This window comes from Rhinolophus sinicus, linkage group LG04 (assembly GCF_036562045.2).
Source record: "Rhinolophus sinicus isolate RSC01 linkage group LG04, ASM3656204v1, whole genome shotgun sequence".
Classification (NCBI taxonomy): Eukaryota; Metazoa; Chordata; class Mammalia; order Chiroptera; family Rhinolophidae; genus Rhinolophus; species Rhinolophus sinicus.
In genome coordinates this window covers 29,962,350-29,979,600 of record NC_133754.1, presented here as the reverse complement: position 1 = coordinate 29,979,600, position 17,251 = coordinate 29,962,350, and positions in this window count along the sequence as shown.

The window sequence follows — 17,251 nt, the reverse complement described above, 5'->3', positions numbered from 1 at the left end:
GTAAAACAATACATTTTTTGGAAAATAATATGAGAGAATATATTCATGAGCTCAGAAGAGGCAAAGATCTTTTAAGCAGGACACAAAAGCATTATCCTTAAGAAAATAGATAAGTTGGATTCAATTAATTTAAGAACCACTAAACCATTGATGCTAGCCCCCTCCATGTTTTAGAAGAAGCCAAAATACCCAACTTTAAAATCCATAATATTCAAAAATTTCAAAAACTAACATATGGGTAAATTAACCATATCTAACTAGCAGAAATTTTGTGGTCTTAAAAAAAAAAATCAAAACATTAACAATTTCAACAACATGGAGTCCCTCGGTGGAATTGCAAGAGACACTTGATTGTAATTCAGTTAATCCTGTTTCAAACAATGCAGTAGAGGGCAAAGATTTAAGTCTGTTCCACAGGAAGCATTTTAAAATTCAAAAGTGGCTTAAAAGGGAAAAATTAATCAAAATGTCTGTGTATATCTGGCTTCACTCATTTTAGTTAGGCTTTTCTGAAGCACAATTTTGACAGAACTAACCAAACTAATTGAGACACAGCCTAAAGGTAGAACCAAGTAAACACTGAAAGACCATGAGAGAAAAAGCAAGTGAGTGTATGACATATGCAAAGAGATTCTGTCTCAGAGAACTAAGGCCAGAGGAATTTATTCAGCATTTATAATGGAAGTTAGAGCTTTATCTCATAGCATTAAGTTTAGTTCATGGTTCATGTTACTAAACTGTGTGTGTATAGGGGCAAGGGAGACCTAATTACAAGAGTAAGAATAGAATAAGAACAAATATGCTGCCATCCCAAAGTCACGAGTTATTCAAGTCCATAAATATAAACAAATCAGCCCCGAAAAGTAAGACTGTGCAATTTAAATTAAAAAAAAAAAAAAAAAAGGCTTTATGCCCTGCCATTATAAGGCAAAAAGACTGAGCTGCCCTGAGTGACTGCCCCCTGAGGCTGACCCTGTTAGCAGGCAAAGACTGCACACAAAAATCAGGCTTTTCTTCCACACTTGCCTACAGGGAAATTCACACCATCCGCAGCGCTCTCTGTGACTACTGAGATCTCCAATATAAAGGTTTGGATTCGATGTGCTTTTCATATGAGGTTAAACAAGGGGTAGTGTCCTCACAGTGAGTCATACTGTGCTTTCACTTCTGAAAATGATAGCTTGCCGATTCAAGGCTGTGATTTTCAGAACACATTCCCATTTCTGTTTCCAGTCTTGTGTTCCTCAGACTGCCCAGAAAGAAAGCATTGTGTGTGTGATGATTTTTTTTCATCCCCCAGTAAGCTTTCAGACTGGGCCAATCAGAAATGACGCATGTGCACATAATATCTAGCTTGCTTTAATTCCATCAATTAATATAGAGAGTGAGACTGACTATGTAGAATATTTAATACAAAGAACAAAAGAATGCCATTACATGAAAAATGTAAGAACTAGTTTGAACTGTGCGCTATTCCATCCTGCTTTATCTAGCCACTTTATCTGCATGGATTTCTTCCAGGAGATAAATCTTTCAATCAGAATTTTTTGGTGAGTTGTAGTCTGTGTCCTGTCAGGTTGTATATCAAAACTGCAGGTGAATTTTCCCCTCTTGATTCTGCTACACTGTAAAAGGGCTTGCAGAGCAAGAAATCTTAGATGTTTTATTCATTCTAGGCACAGAAAAAAGTGGTGAAACTATTTTTTCCCCTGCTAAACACAAAATACCCGTCTCCTGATATGTTTCTCTAAAGATATGACAAAGCACAGATCTTTTTATCCGAAGGACATAAAATGTACACTTAAAGTTATGCATACATTTCATAGTATAATTTGCTATTTATTTCACCATTAAGAAACACATTTCCAAAATCAATATCTACTCCTATTTAGATTTCTTGGAAGGGAAGAATGAAACTGAATATGAGAAAATGTGACTGGTAATGAATAGTAAGAAAGGGCTATTTATACTTTGTCTTCTGCAGTCCATCCTGTGAAATAATAATGAAGCCAGGGGATTGACGATAACGATCATTTGCTTTTATGTGCTAGGGAGCCACCATTTCAGATGGTAGAAACCGCTAAGGAAAAGTGACTACTGCAGGCGGAAGCAGAGCTCCCTAATGCATAATTTAAGGATAGTATGTTCCAGGAAGGACTTCATCAAAACGTGTACAAAGTGAAGAGTTAGTGCTGTGTAATGTAAAATTAATGCTTGTCTTGATTGGGGTTTTAAGGAGAGTATAACAGGCGTCAGCAAACTCCTTACATTTTGCATTATTCTCCCTCTTACCTCCATCTTTCACTTTACTTTGAAATCTTTCCAACATTGGATATTTGGTTGACTGCATTCCTATCCTACACACTTTTCTTTCATGACATTTGATAAGCTCAGAAAATAAAAGCCCCTCTCGACCTGTTTGGGAAACTTCCCACTGCATCTTGACAGTCATTTTTCCATTACAGTTCCTTTAACCAACTCTCTTCCCTTGCGCTGATCTTCTTGGTCTCTCACATAGAATACGTTATGACCATGACTGCCCTGTCTCCAGCTTTCTCCCCTCTGATCTGTCACTCAAATAACTCCTAGATTCACTTTTCAAAATCATCTTTTTACTCTTCTGGCTTACAGGATAAAAATCTTGGCTCCCATATAGATTCAGAAGAAGCCAGCAGCGTCCAAGGAGCCAAGAGAAGAGAAGGAAGTCTTGGCCAAATCCATGTATCTTTGATTCCCCACCCCATCTTGACACACCAAAGGCTAACTCCAATGCTCATGGATACTCAGAATTAAATTAGATTGTCTTCTCTTAGATTTAGAGGCTCTTGGCTGCACTCTCTAATTAATCAAACTAACTAATCTAATTTTAATCTAGAGATTGCTCAGTACTTCTTGGTCACAACCTTAGCTCACCACCATTTCTATTCTATTCCACGGGAACACACTTTCCAGGAAAAGAAGATTCTGAGCTGAGCCAAAGAAGCAGGTGGAGTTTTAATTGATAAATACCAGGGTGGTCCTGAGGGGAAGGAGGTAAAGCAGGCTGGTTGGACTGCCTCAAATTCTAGGTATAAGCTAGAAACAGCAATAGAAGTCTAACGGCTTACATGTGGCCCAGGCTAGATCAGCAGATTCAGGGTTTCACTGGGATTTGGAATCAAAGCCCATACTAATTGTTTGTGTGTGTCAAATGTTCCTTCTGTTCACACCATTGGGAATCTAGCACAGATTCTTCTTTATGAATTTGGAGATTCAGAATTGGAACATATTTCTTTCCATCAAAGTCCACTACCAAAGAGTATCTATAACACATCAGTCCAGGGTGGGAATTTGAATCATTTTCCCTAAGGACATTGAATGAATTCAGAGAACAACAAAAGGGTACAACTGAAAATGAGAAATCACCATTACCCACAACCGAATTTTATGTTTTTTTCAAAATCATGTATTTAATATATTACTCACGTTGAGGCTGAGCAGAAGGATATTGAATCTCTGAAAGATCTTAACCAATTATGTAAACATCACTTTATTTGCAGTGTAGAGCCAAATATTTCCTATTAATGAAAGATTTCTTCACCCAATTCCCATAATAAAGCTGTTTATGGTATTTGCTAAATGAACTGAGCCACATCAGTCCTCAGGGCAACACTGTCGCCTTGTAGCCTTACGAGATTTTTCATATTCCACAGGGATTTCCTTTAAGAACTAGTCTTTTAACAATTATGTCTTTCTTAATATTTTAAAAACTTTACAGACCTCTTGGGGTGCGGTGTGACACTGAAGCCTCTTTAGGCTTCACAAAAATGGATATAAAAACTCTCAGAAGTATTCCCAGAACCAGATTAAGCCTTCATGGAGAAACTTTGATTATGAGATCACACAATGCATCATTTTCTTAGTATCATATTAGAACTTATGTATGAACAAACATCTTCTTTTGTTTTCTCTACTTTCTTTCAATGGAAGAAATTTAAAAAACGAACATCAAAAAACAAACAAACAAAAAATCCCACCTCCAACCTGCAGTCTTTGGTAGCAATTTAATAGCTGACAAGAAAAGGACTGCATAACCATGGAGATACTCGTTTTGACATGAAAATACTCTGTCAGAATGTGAACTCTGATCCAATACACGAACAGATACTGTTTCCCCTGATGCTTTTTGGCGAGACTTCACAAGGAAATTGTTTTCATCATTTCAGTCACTTAAAAATGAACAAAAAGCTAATGCAATGGAGGCAGCAGAGCTCACAGGTCTGACAAACAGATAAAATGTTCCTCTACTGGATTTAAAAAAAAAAAAATTGACAAATGTTTTTACATCCTTCTATGTGTGCATGCACGCACTACCCCTAGGAAATCCAGCTCCAACTTGTTGCTTCTAGAGCTCCTTTAATCTCTCCTCCCTCTTTCTGGCATTAGCATGTTTTCCATGACGGCAGTGTGAGTTCTTATAAATGAAGGTGCTGACATCTGCACTAGTTTCAGGGCCGTCTTCCTGATGTTTCAATATTTTTGGAAAGCGTGATTGCCAAACCCCCCAACCACAAGATGGATTTAGGATTGAAAAATCTGACCAAAAATAGTTTTAGGCCATGATACAAGGATACAGTCCAATCATAACTCTCTTTCAAATGTGTTTGGTAAGCTCCTACTTAGGCAGCATCTACCGTGTTTCCCCGAAAATAAGACCCAGCCGGACAATCCGCTCTAATACGTCTTTTGGAGCAAAACTTAATATAAGACCCGGTCTTAGTTTACTATAATATAAGACCGGGTCTTTAATATAATAGTATACTATACTATAATATAATACAATACAATATAATATAATAATATACCAGGTCTTATATTAATTTTTGCTCCAAAAGACGCATTAGAGCTGATTGTCCGGCTAGGTCTTACTTTGGGGGAAACACAGAAGTGTCCTCAAGGTGCATAACAAGGGCCACGGAGGCCAAAATACACCAGGTCTTGATGGCTGTTTTGAATAGCTAATTCTGCTGGGTTTAAGAGTTAGTAAATGCAGATTGTTCAAGAATAAAATGCCAGCCAGTAGTAATATGAAGATAAAGTGTGATTAATTAAAAATTTATGTAGGAAAGGACAGGTGTGGGGTGTATGCTGGGTGTCCACCTTGACCAGAGAGAGATATCAGGTCAGACCTTCACGTGTTCTGTTTGTATTAAGACTCCTAAAGTTTCTGGAAAATTTAATGAGCAAAATTCATAGAATGGAAAATCACTGTGATCCCTAAGAACACAAGGGTCTCTGAGATTAACACTCTTGAACAGAAAGGACAGGTGAGGTCCATCCACCAATAAATACCCAGGCCTACAAGGAGCCCCTCTGCAATAAGAGGAGTCAAGTTTCCCAAGTTGTCTCCCGGGTTTGGTGGGATAGCCCATGGCAAATACACTCTGCCCCAGGAGCCAGGAAATCTGCCCTAAATGGTTTAGGAAATGGTTCACAAATTGAAAGAACAGAGTGGTTCTTGGGGGTAAGAAGAGGCTTAGAAAGAGCAGTATTCTTTTTATGGCAAAGACATGTGTGAAGAGAAGAGTTACACCCAGAGTGGAGTGACAAAGCTACAAACGGCAGTGGCAATGAGCTCAATGTCCCTGGCATCTGTAACACTCCTGTGCTTCACTAGTGGAATAGAAACCCCTCAACAAGGCCATTGAATGGCACTCTCTGAGTATATGTCAAGGGAACCCTGGGGCCAAATAGCTCCACTCTGGTTCTAGAGGTCATTGGATAGATCAATGGCAGATGGGCCCGTGGGGACAGAACAGCTTTGGAGAAGGACAAGTAACCACATCTGAGGATAAAAGTAATTCCACTCCCTCTAGTGCTGAAATGGCATGAGTAGATTTTTCTTTCTTTTTTTTTTTTTAACTTCACTTCAGAGCTAAAATATCGAGATTAGGCAAGAAAAAAGCATTATGAGGGAAGGAAATATTTAGCATCTGAAGATCACATAATTGGAAGTTTTAAAATATGGTTTCCTCAGAAAAACTAATAAATGCAAAAATGGAGATTTCTCTATCATAATAGTTTGAATTTATGCTTGGTTATAATTTATAAATATCCAATATTATTTTTAAAAACTCGTTTCAAGGCAAGTTTCCATTTTTAAAAATGTGTTATCTCATTTATCAGAATCAACAACTGAGGCATTGGACAACTGAAGAATTGGGTCTATCGGTATTGTAAACAATTGTCTTAGGCATATCAAGTCCATGACTGAACACGCCATCTTTTCTCTAAGATGAGCTCCTCTTCCTATTGCAGAGACTGCCACCACTATTAATTAAATAGCCCAAGCCAACAAACTGGAGAAAATTCTTGATTTCTGTTTCTCCTTGCCTTCATTTATTCACTCATGTATTCATTCCTTCTTTACTCAACAAATATTTTGGAATTCCATGTATGCATATGTGCAGGGCATTCTAATAGGTGGTAGGATAAATGACTCAGAGTACACCCCTGTAACCATGGCACCTTCCCATCAAATAAATTACCAAGGCCTTTTGATTTAGCTTCATTAGCATTGCTTCATGCTGCATACTTCATCCCACCTCTGCTCCCACAACTTAGTTTAGGACAGGGTTTATCAGCATTGGCATTTGGCACTATTAATATATCAGGCTGAATAATTCTTTTCTGTGGAGGGCTGCCCTGTGTACTATAGAATGTTTAGCAACATCCCTGGACTGTGCCCACTGGATGCCAGTAGCACCCACCTCCAGCTGTGACAACCCAGAGTGCCCCTAGACATTGCTAAACATCCCTGGGTAGGGTAAAATCAGCCCTCCTCCTACCTCAGTAAAAACCATCATCATGCGACAACATGGATGGATTTTGAGACTATTATGCTAAGCAAGATAAGTCCGACAGAAAAAAATCAAGAACCATGTGATTTCACTGATATGTGGTATATAAACCAAAAACAGCAAAAGAACAAGACAAACAAGTGAAGAAACAAAAATTCATAAACACAGACAAGAGTTTAGTGGTTACCAGAGGGTAAGTGGGGAGGAGGTTACCCAAGAGTAAGGGGGGATGAAGATAAACAGGATCAAATACATGGTGATGGAAAAAGAACTGACTCTGGGTGGTGAGCATACAATGTGATATAGATGATGCATTACAGAATTGTACACCTGAAACATATGTAACTTGACTAACAATTGCCACCCCAATATTCTTTGCTTGAAAAAAAAAGAACCATCATCTCACTGCTGAGTTACTGAAATGAACTCTTTTTTGTTGTTGTTGATCAATGAAAAATGGTGTATATACACAATAGAATATTATGCAAAAAGTAAACTATAGATATACTCACAATGAGAGTAAATCTAAGCAAAAATATATTGAGAAAAAAATCCCATGAGATTCCATACAAGATATTTTTTCGAAATGAACTCTTAACTAGTGTTCTTCCTTCCTATCTTCTCCTCCAATTTGTCATACATATTATGAGCCCTTGCATTTACTAAGCCACTTCTAAGCATCATCCCACCTCATCTTGTTTTATAAAACAGGGTGTTGGAGGTGTAATGTTCCCACAGTTACAGAATAAGTAGGAGCCAACATTCAAAACCAAGATCTGACTGAATAGAAAACAAAACTAAAAAAAATAATAATAATACTTTTTTAAACTAATATTCAATACTCTCCAGTATTTATTCTAATATTAAGAACCAAAATTGTTTTTCTCAGTTTAAACTCATTTGACAGCTCCCTATGGCCTGCATGATGAACCAGGCTTTTCAGGGCTTGGATCTTAGTCACTTCTCCACCTGGATTTCTCAGCCTCACGCCCATTTCCTATTATATATTCTTAGTCCACTGACCTTTGTGCTTTTTTATGAACATCTGTTCTCTTTCTGGCTCCAGGCATTTTCCTCATGCTCCTCACCTGCCGTTAAAGCCTTCTCTTCATTCTTCTCTTGTCTAAATCTTACCCATTCTTTAGGACTTAATTCAGATACAATGTTCCTAAGATGCCCACTGCTGCCTTTCCATCACATCCTGCTCATGGTGCTATTATATCCCTCATCACACTGCAGCTGTTAGGTTATGCATCTCCCCAAGTGGTCTCACATGTTAAGGGCTGTGCCATTTAACTATTTCCATGACCTTGAGCAAGTCATGAAATCAGTCTATGCCTCAGTTTCTCTACCTCCAAAATGGGGACAATAACAACAGCTGCTTTTTCAGGTTGTTGCCAGGATTAAATGAGATAGATTAAGTGTTCAGAAGAATGCCTGGCAAGCACCAATGCATTAGTTGTTATTTGAATTCCAAAAATCTGCTACACTCTTAGCACATGTTGAAGGTTCAAACATTATTTATTAAATAAATAAATATGTTCACTATAACTTTCAGGGTTATTCTTCAGTTGAAGTTCAAATGTTCTGTGGCATAATCAACTTTGTGTCACCACATCAATGAGGCAGAGCTAATTAGTTCAGACCAAAGTCACAGTTGGATTAGACTTGCCATGGTGAAGCAAATGATCATTCCTTATAACCCGCAGTGAGTCCAGTAGAGGCAAGAATCTTGCAAAGCTGCATCTGATACTCCAGGTCCAAAGTAGATAATCTCTAGAACTATTTTCTCACTTAGGTGTATGTTTTTTTTTTGTGTGTGTGACTTTCTACTTCTTTCATTCTTCCTCCTCCATTTCCTGAGAGCCATTTTTCCCCCTCTTTTTCTGCGTTATGTCTTCATACTTTGTGAGCTGTTCTGTTGTGTCTCTCTGAATGGTTCAGAGTTCCTAAGTATGAGTCTGAACAATTTTTTAAACATGACTCTAATTATCAAACAATTTGCTTCCCCAAATTCAAAGAAAATTGTGAGAATGCTACTATAGACAAAAACATCAAACTACTCATCAAATTACTTGGAGCAGGAATTGACTCCAGGGCACTAACTCACTCAGCTTAATCACAAAAATGTTTTTGTTCTATTTATCTTCTAATAAAAAAAAATTCTACAGTTTTTTTTTATTGAAGACCAATTGTATGCATATTTTTATAGTCAGTATTATTTTATTACATGCATTTAATACTGATGTACAGTATTACGTCATTTATTAAACTCTATTGGAAATGGCATAGACAAGTTTCAAGAAATAATATCATTTAAATACAAATCAAAGACCCTACATCTTATGTAGACCTGTTCTTTCCAATAATGTTTTATTGCAATGCTTGATGTGTCAAATAAAAGAACTTTTGAAAACAGAACTGTACACCAGGGAGATGGATTATGATTTCCTTAGGAATAGTAATTCTGAATTTTCAGACTTTGAAATAATTGAAATCTTATTTTTAACCTGATATTAACATAGTTTAGGGAACTAAAGTGTATCTTTTATTATTTGTTAAGCATCAGTCAAAAAATATCCATACCAAATTATTTATTTTTTAAGCAAATCCTTGCAAGCTGGAAGTTAGACAAATGTATTTTATTCCTCATAATTAGGGAGGGTCTTTGTTTGATTTAGGGAAATGTATAACATATCAGCCATAATGATTTCACAAGTAACTCTTCCTCTTTTGTCATATAAGAAAGTGCTGGACTAAATTCCTTATGAGACCTGCATATTTACTTGGCACTACTATGTACCAGGTACCATTCTAGGCATTGAGGATAAAAAAGAATAAGATAGATTATTTTCATGCCTTCACATAACTTGCAGTTTCTCAGGAAAGACAGACGATTATACAAACAGAGGATGATATGGGTCCTGTGTTCTTGAGGGATATTAGGGAAAGTTTCTTAGAGGAAAATGACTTTTGAGATAATGTCTGAAAGATAAATAAGACTTGGTTGGTAAAGTTTGAGGGGACAGGGAGAGGAGCCAGGCAAGGAGAATAGGATATATAAAGATTCAGAATCAACAGACAACATGGAACCTTAAGAGAATGGAAAAGAGTTTGGCATGACAGTGTATCGAGTGGTGTGAGGAGGGTGGGCAGGGAGGCAGGAAGGACAAGCAGGAGCTGGGTCATGGAGAGTCTTGGGAGCCATGTCAAGTTTTGACTTTGTCTTAGGGATACTGGGAAAATTTACAACTGATTTGAACTGGGAAATGGCACAAAATGGGGAAACAACATTTACAGAAGATCATTTGGGCTACAGTATGAAAAATGGACATGTGGGGATTAAGAATGGACCCAAATTTTGAGGCATTTTCAGGAGTCTAGGTAAGTGATGGTGATGGCATGGATTTAAGGTGGTGGCAATAATGCTGAGAGATGAACAGAATTGAAACATGATTCTTTTATTCACTATTGATTGACCAGGTGATTAATTAAGCAGTGAGAGAGGAGTCGTAAGTGGCTCTGGGATTCTTGCTTGGGTAACAATGCTACCATTCACTGACACAGATACACTGGAAGACACACATTGTGTTCACACAATGATGAGTTCAATTTCTGAAATGTTAAGTTCAAGGTTCTTACTTGGATGCCTCTGGGCAAGATACCCAGTAAGAAATTGGCTATGTGGCTCTAGTTGGCTGAAAATAGACCAGACTTAGAAATATAGACCTAGGAGATATTTTTCAAAGCTACTGAACAAAATCCATGTTTTCTCTTTCATCATGAGTGCATAAGCAGACTACATTTCCCTGTATCTTTGGCAATTGGAATTTGCTTTGTGACTGAAACCTGGCCAGTGGAATGTGAGGAGAAAAATACCCCACTTATGGGCCAAACCTATAAAAACCTCCCAGAGGCACTGGTCTATGGCCTTTTTCCCATGCTCTTTTTCTTTTTAAAAAATGTTGAAGCTAGCAACTGAGGGGTCCTTCTGCTGACCTTTTCACTTACCCAATTCGGCCATAGGAACAATATGTAAACTGTATTATGATTGAGGAATTATATGTTTAGGGGGTGAATTTGTTACAGCAATGAGGTTACCATAACTGATTCAGGAGCCTTCTAAATGAAGATGGGTAAAGAATAAAAACTTGAAGCCTCAGATGAGATCGGCCAGGGGGAAGGTTGTCTCAGTTTCTGACTGCTGCTGTAACAAATCATCACAAACTTAGGGACCTGAAACAATACAAATGTACTATCTTATGGTTCCAGAGGTCAGAAGTTTGAAGTGTGTCTTACAGTGTCAAGGTGTCAGCAAAGGTGCATTCCTTCCTGACGTTCTAGGGAAGAATCTATGTCCTTACCTCTTCCAGCTTCTCGAAGCTGCCCGCATTGCTCCAACCTCTGCTTCTGTCTCCATGTATCCTTCACTGACTCTCCTGCCTTTCTCTTTCCCTGATAAGTACTCTTGTGAGTACATTGGATCACCTGGATAATCCAGAATAATCCCTTTTCAAGGTCCTTGATTTAGTCATATCCGCACAGTCACTTTTGCCATATAAGGTAATATATTCAGATGTTTCTGTTTCTGGTAATCAGGATACGGACATCTCTGAGAAGAGGGCTACTATTCTGTCTGCTAGAAGGTATGGAATGATATAGGAAAAGCTGTGATTTTTACCAAGCGTTGAAGACAACAACTTGAGTAGCACCCATTTAAAAGGTACGGGCTGAGGAAGAGAAGACCGCGAAATGAGCATGAATAAATACACATATAAAGACATGGGGAAACCCCAGAGAATACTATGACATGGAAAATATTGAAAGAAATCATTTTAAGGAGGAGAGGGAAATCAGTTGTGTTTTTATCAGTGAGAGATTCAGTAAGATAAAGATAAATGTTCTTTGAACTTAGCTACAAGGGAATCAGTGGCCTTTTAAAGATCTGAGCAGAGCAGTGAGAATGAAGGCTAAGTCGAGTCATGATTGGGAGGGAGCATTTTGAAGCTATCAGTGGACTCTAAATGGGAAAACAAACAAACAAACTCTCCCCCAAAAAAACTTAGGGCGAGAACAGGGGGCAGTGGCAGGAATTGGAAACAAAAGAACCCCCCCACCCCAAATGAAAATACCTATGTATATTTATTTAAATGTGCCTATGGAGAGGGAAATATTAAATATAAAGTGAGATGGAATAACAAGACTTTAGCCCAAAACAAGGAAGAGAATCTCTTTCATTTTAACAGGGGAGAGACGAAAAGGGTAGAGTTGTATATAATTAAATTGAAGGAATTACTGTCTAATTACTTGTTTTTCCAGTGAAATCGAAGACAAGACCAGAGGCTGATATGCAGGGGAGCTGGGGAGGGAGAGGGTGTCCTTTTGAGAGTCATAGATACTGTCTTGAATACTACATGGAAGGAGAGCCTGTTGACCAGGAAAAACACAGCAGTGTTGCCAGGGAGCTGCAGGTGCCTCACCAAGATTAGAGAAGTAAGTCTCTGGTGGACCTACCTTGAGCACTGTGATTTTTCTCTTGAAATATCAATGAGCTGACAAATGCAGAGAAGGTAGCAATTAGATTTTTTAAAGTTTGTGGGATTTTCCTCCAACTCGCGTGATAGGAAGACAATGGGATAAGAGTTTTTTAGAATACTAGTAAGCAAAGGGAGGAAATGATGGCATGGGTCAGGAGCTAAGTGAGACAGGAGGGTCTGAATGAGGAGAGGGACAAGGGACTCTAAAATGAAGACACTAAAGAAATCAGAGAACTGGTATGTTGGGAACAATAACACGAGAGAGAGGTGGTTGGGAACATGTGGTGGTTAAGCATGAGTGTGAATCTTTATTTGAGAGGTGAAAGAATCCGGATGTGACAAGGTCTAGGGTGTGGCCATGGAGTGGTGCCTGAGTGGGGGAAGGTCATTGAAGGTGAGGCAGGCATGGAACCATGAGTGGAGGCGAGGTTGTCATATTGAGTCACCCAGAATGATGTCAGGCTTGAGGGTGGAAAAGATGACTGTTGGCCAAGTGTCAAGTTCTTCCAAGAGATTTACTGACCACATCATCAACAAACAGGGAAGAAGAGAAAACACAAAAGCTGCCCACAAAGGCAAAATGCATTGAAAGCAATTGCCTGAATGATTCAATTAAAAATCCTTCTTATAGCTTCTTAAGAAAAGGAGACTTTGCCTGTATTTTCTTATATGAATTCGCTTGACAATTTACAATGCTGTAAATCATTTTTTTCTTGTCTGAATAGTTAGCAACTTGCAGGCTACCTCTGATCCCATCTGGCCTTCAGGCCTGAGGATGGATTAACATTGGACCAATGAAAGTGCACAAGAGAGTGCTGGCAAGGTTCTTCTTCTGTCAGATTGGTCATGTTATAAAGAAAGGGTTGTGGTGGAAAGAGCTTAGACAGGAGAACATGCAATGGCATAAAAGTATCTCTGTCTCACTCTGAATTTTGCCCTCTGATCTGCAAAGGAATTGCTTGCTCACATCAGCTCTCCAACCCCATGATTTAGCCCTGTCATAAAAGAGTATTTTAAAAACCAGCTATAACATCTTATACTGTTTAATGTACTCTGTAATGCAAGATAAACTGGAACCTTCCTTGCCCCCCAGGAGTGAACAATAGTGTATGTATTTTTAGCTGTCTAAAATAATAGGTTAAGCTACTTCATTTAAACTTCTATTCGATATGAGCAAGTAAATTAATAAGAGCTTTTAAATGATGATAAACAAGGGGATTCTTAAGAAAAAGCCCATCAAAAATATCACCTTCTGCCTTCTTCCAGTTTAGAGAATCATAGCATCTACTTACAAACCATCATGTACTCAGAACTGAAGAAAACACAAAAAGGTACACACACATTTTTTGCTGAGCATACTTGTTGGCTAGTTTGGAACATACATAACATATGTGGAACATTCATAAAACATAAGATTTTATCAACTACCAAAATCATCCAAAATAAATAAATGACATTTATTACAGATGGGATGAGCTCTGTTCACTCAAAGATGGGTGACATACAGTTCTTGTGTAGCTCACCGTGTGTGGAGGTATGGAGGAGGCAGCATGTACACAGTTAAAGCACAGGACCATAGAACACTTCCGTAAATCATACCAGAGACTTGTGGGGCAGGAGAAGTTAGGAACATTCTCTCAGGGGAAGTGACATTGAAACCAGGTCTGGAAGGCATTGCAGAAATTTGCTAAGGGAGCTGGAGGGGAGGTGAGAGACCAACCCTCCAGGTCTGAGCCTTCTCCAAAGTTGTTTTCTCTGACTAACATTACTCTAAATGAGTCCTTTGCTCAATAATCCACAATTTATTCAATTCTTCTGGAAGCAGAAAAAGACACTCCAGAGAGTCTATGCTTCCGAAATTAAGTGGTGAACACTGAAACCTAGAATAAAAACAGTGCTTCTTAGAGCTCATGCAGCTCTTAAGGGGACAAAGTGGGACTAGAGAAATCAATAAATGTCTGTGGCAAAAATGATCACACATGCTAACCAGTACTGGGACAAAATATGTAGAAAAAATGAGGCAAAACTTCAACATTGAACAGTGTTGCTGGAGGTTATGACAATACTTATTTTTATTGCTCCTAGGAGTCTGCCCAGTGCCATTCAATACCATACTAATTAATGTAGACAGAAATTGGTGAAAATAGACTTTATTGTCCTATTTCCTTGCACAAATGTTCCGTGCTTGCTTATGATATTTTTGAAATTGAAACTGAGTCATTTACCTTGGGTGGGGACCCCAGGTCCACAGTGAGCAATTGTTTATTGGGAGGGACAGACAAGGCAGAGTCATGCTCCATAGTGAAACTTCTGCTGCCTCAGAGGCTGACCATCAGGATTCTACTTTATTAGTTTATTGGACAAAGTAAGAACCAGATGGACCAGAATTTAACAAAAATGTCCCTAATGACCCAAATTTTGCAAACTGAGAAAATCCAAGCCTTCCTTACAGCAATAATAAAAACAGATGGGACTCCACAGATGTTGTGGATAAATGTATTTGTAAAGGGGTCAGAGGGACTTTTGGTTTCCAGTCCAGCATGCAGGGAGCTCAGAAGTCACCACTCCATCCTAACAAGGCAAAAGCTGAGCAAACTGAAAAATTAACAACTCTTCTTAGATTCCTCAGAGAAGTAAGGTCCCAGGGCAAACCGCTGCCCCCAAATGGGAGAAAGAGATACACGCAGAGAATCAGAACTTACTAGAGCAGAAATCCACGAGCAGAAACTTCCACGGGAAACCGAGAGCGTTAGGAAAACCTGAACTGTAACTGGCAAAGAGCTGGAGGCTCAGTCACAGTGGACAACTCTGGGCGTTCAAAGCTCCCAGGGGACTCAGTCATTCATAGGGGAGTCTACGCTTTGTGAATTTTTCCTCCAGGAACTCAACAGGTCCTCACAGTGAATAATAGATAAAAAATCTCCTCATGTTTCCAGTAGGGGAAGAAAAAAAGGGAACTATTTTGAAATACACCAGAGTATTCTGTTCTTAATAAGGCATGCTCTCAGGAGAAACTACTTTTAGCATAACCTAACCTGCTGCGGTTTTATCAGAGCCTAACCTCTCCGGCGAAGGGAAATAATCTAACTCCAGCTCCCTCTAACCATCCTTCCCCTCCTAAGAGGATGATGGTGGGACTGAGAAACACTGGCAAAGTTCTGATCCAGTCATATAGAGTCACCAAAAGACCAAGACATAATCATAGAACTATAGACTGTTTCTTCTTCCCTACTGACAGCAAAAAATGCTGGCGAGAATGTGGAGCAACAGGAACACTCATTCATCGCTGGTGGAATGCAAAATGGTATAGCCATTTTGGAAGTCAGTTTGGCAATCTTCTTACAAAAGTTACCATACTCAACATAAAACCCAGCAATTGTGCGCGTGGTATTTACTGAAAGAAGTTGAAAATATATGTTCACATCAAATCCTACGTGAATGCTTGCAGCAGCTTGATTCATAATTGCCAAAATGTAGGAGCACCCAAGATGTCATTCAGTAGGTGAATGGGTAAATAAACGGTGGCACAATGCAAAAATGAAATATTGCTCTTAACTAAAAAGAAATGAGCTACCCAGCCATGAAAAGATATAGAGGAAACTTAAATGCATACGAGTATTGCTGACTGAAAGTAGCCAATCTGAAAAGGTGACATACTGTATGATTCCAACTATTTGGCACTCTGGAAAAGGCAAAACTATGGAGACAGTAAAAAGATCAGTGGGTGCCAGGTGTTAACAGGGAAGAGAGGATGAATAAGCAGGGCACAGAGGATTTTGGGGGCAGTGAAACTATCTGTCTGATACTACAATGGTCAATACACATTACTCTATAGCTGTCCCAACCCATAAAATGTACCATGTCAAGAGTGAACTTTAAGGTAAGCTATGGACTTTGGATGATAATGAGACGTCAATGTAGATTCATTGATCATAAAAAATGTACAGCTGTGATGGGAAATGTCTATAGCGAGGGAGATCGGGGGCAGGGGGTATATAGGAACTCTATACACTTTCTACTTAGTTTTGCTGTGAACTTAAAAGTGCTTTAAAAATTGTTTATTTATTTTTTTTAAATGGGAGAAGGTGACAGAATTCTTAACAGTTCGGTTCTTAGAGAATGATACCTGATCATTTGACCAGTAATCTGTGTCAAAAAGATGAGCACTGGAACTAAAATGTTAAATTACCTGAAGATAGTTTGAAACTAGAACACTGGAGAACTAAATGATTGATTTGCCTTTTGGAAATGTTGATATTGCCTTAAAATTATCATCATTAGTGTACTTATAACAAAGTACATTAAACAAATGCCAGCCTTGGATTAAACGTTACTTTGCTTTCCAAAGTTTTAGGTGTATATGAGTATTTGGCTCTATTTTCTGGGGAAAATGATACACAAAGTCATTCTCAAGTAAAATCAAGTTACTTCAGTAAAGGTTTATTAGGGTAATTCCTACACAAACTATTTGAATAACTGGAATAAGTCAGATTTCATTTGTAACAAAGCAGAAGGACTATATTTAACATATATACACATACACACAAACAAAGTGCACATAAAGAAAAAGAAAAAAATCTGTCTAAAACTTTATGGAATATGTCTGTTCATAATAGCTAGATAAAGGTGTTTCTCTATAGTAAGATGATTTCATCATTATTACCATAAAAAATACTTATAACAGGCATCATGAAATTGAAATCAAATTAAACCAAAACTATGAAGGAATGAAGAAATAATGGAATGAAGAAATAATTCTATATTCTTTCTTTCACAAATTCTCTTAATAACTTTTATACTCCTTGAGTTCCTTTCTTTCTTTTTTGCTTTAAATGTCATCTTTAATAAGAGACTTTAAATGGCCACATCTTAAAA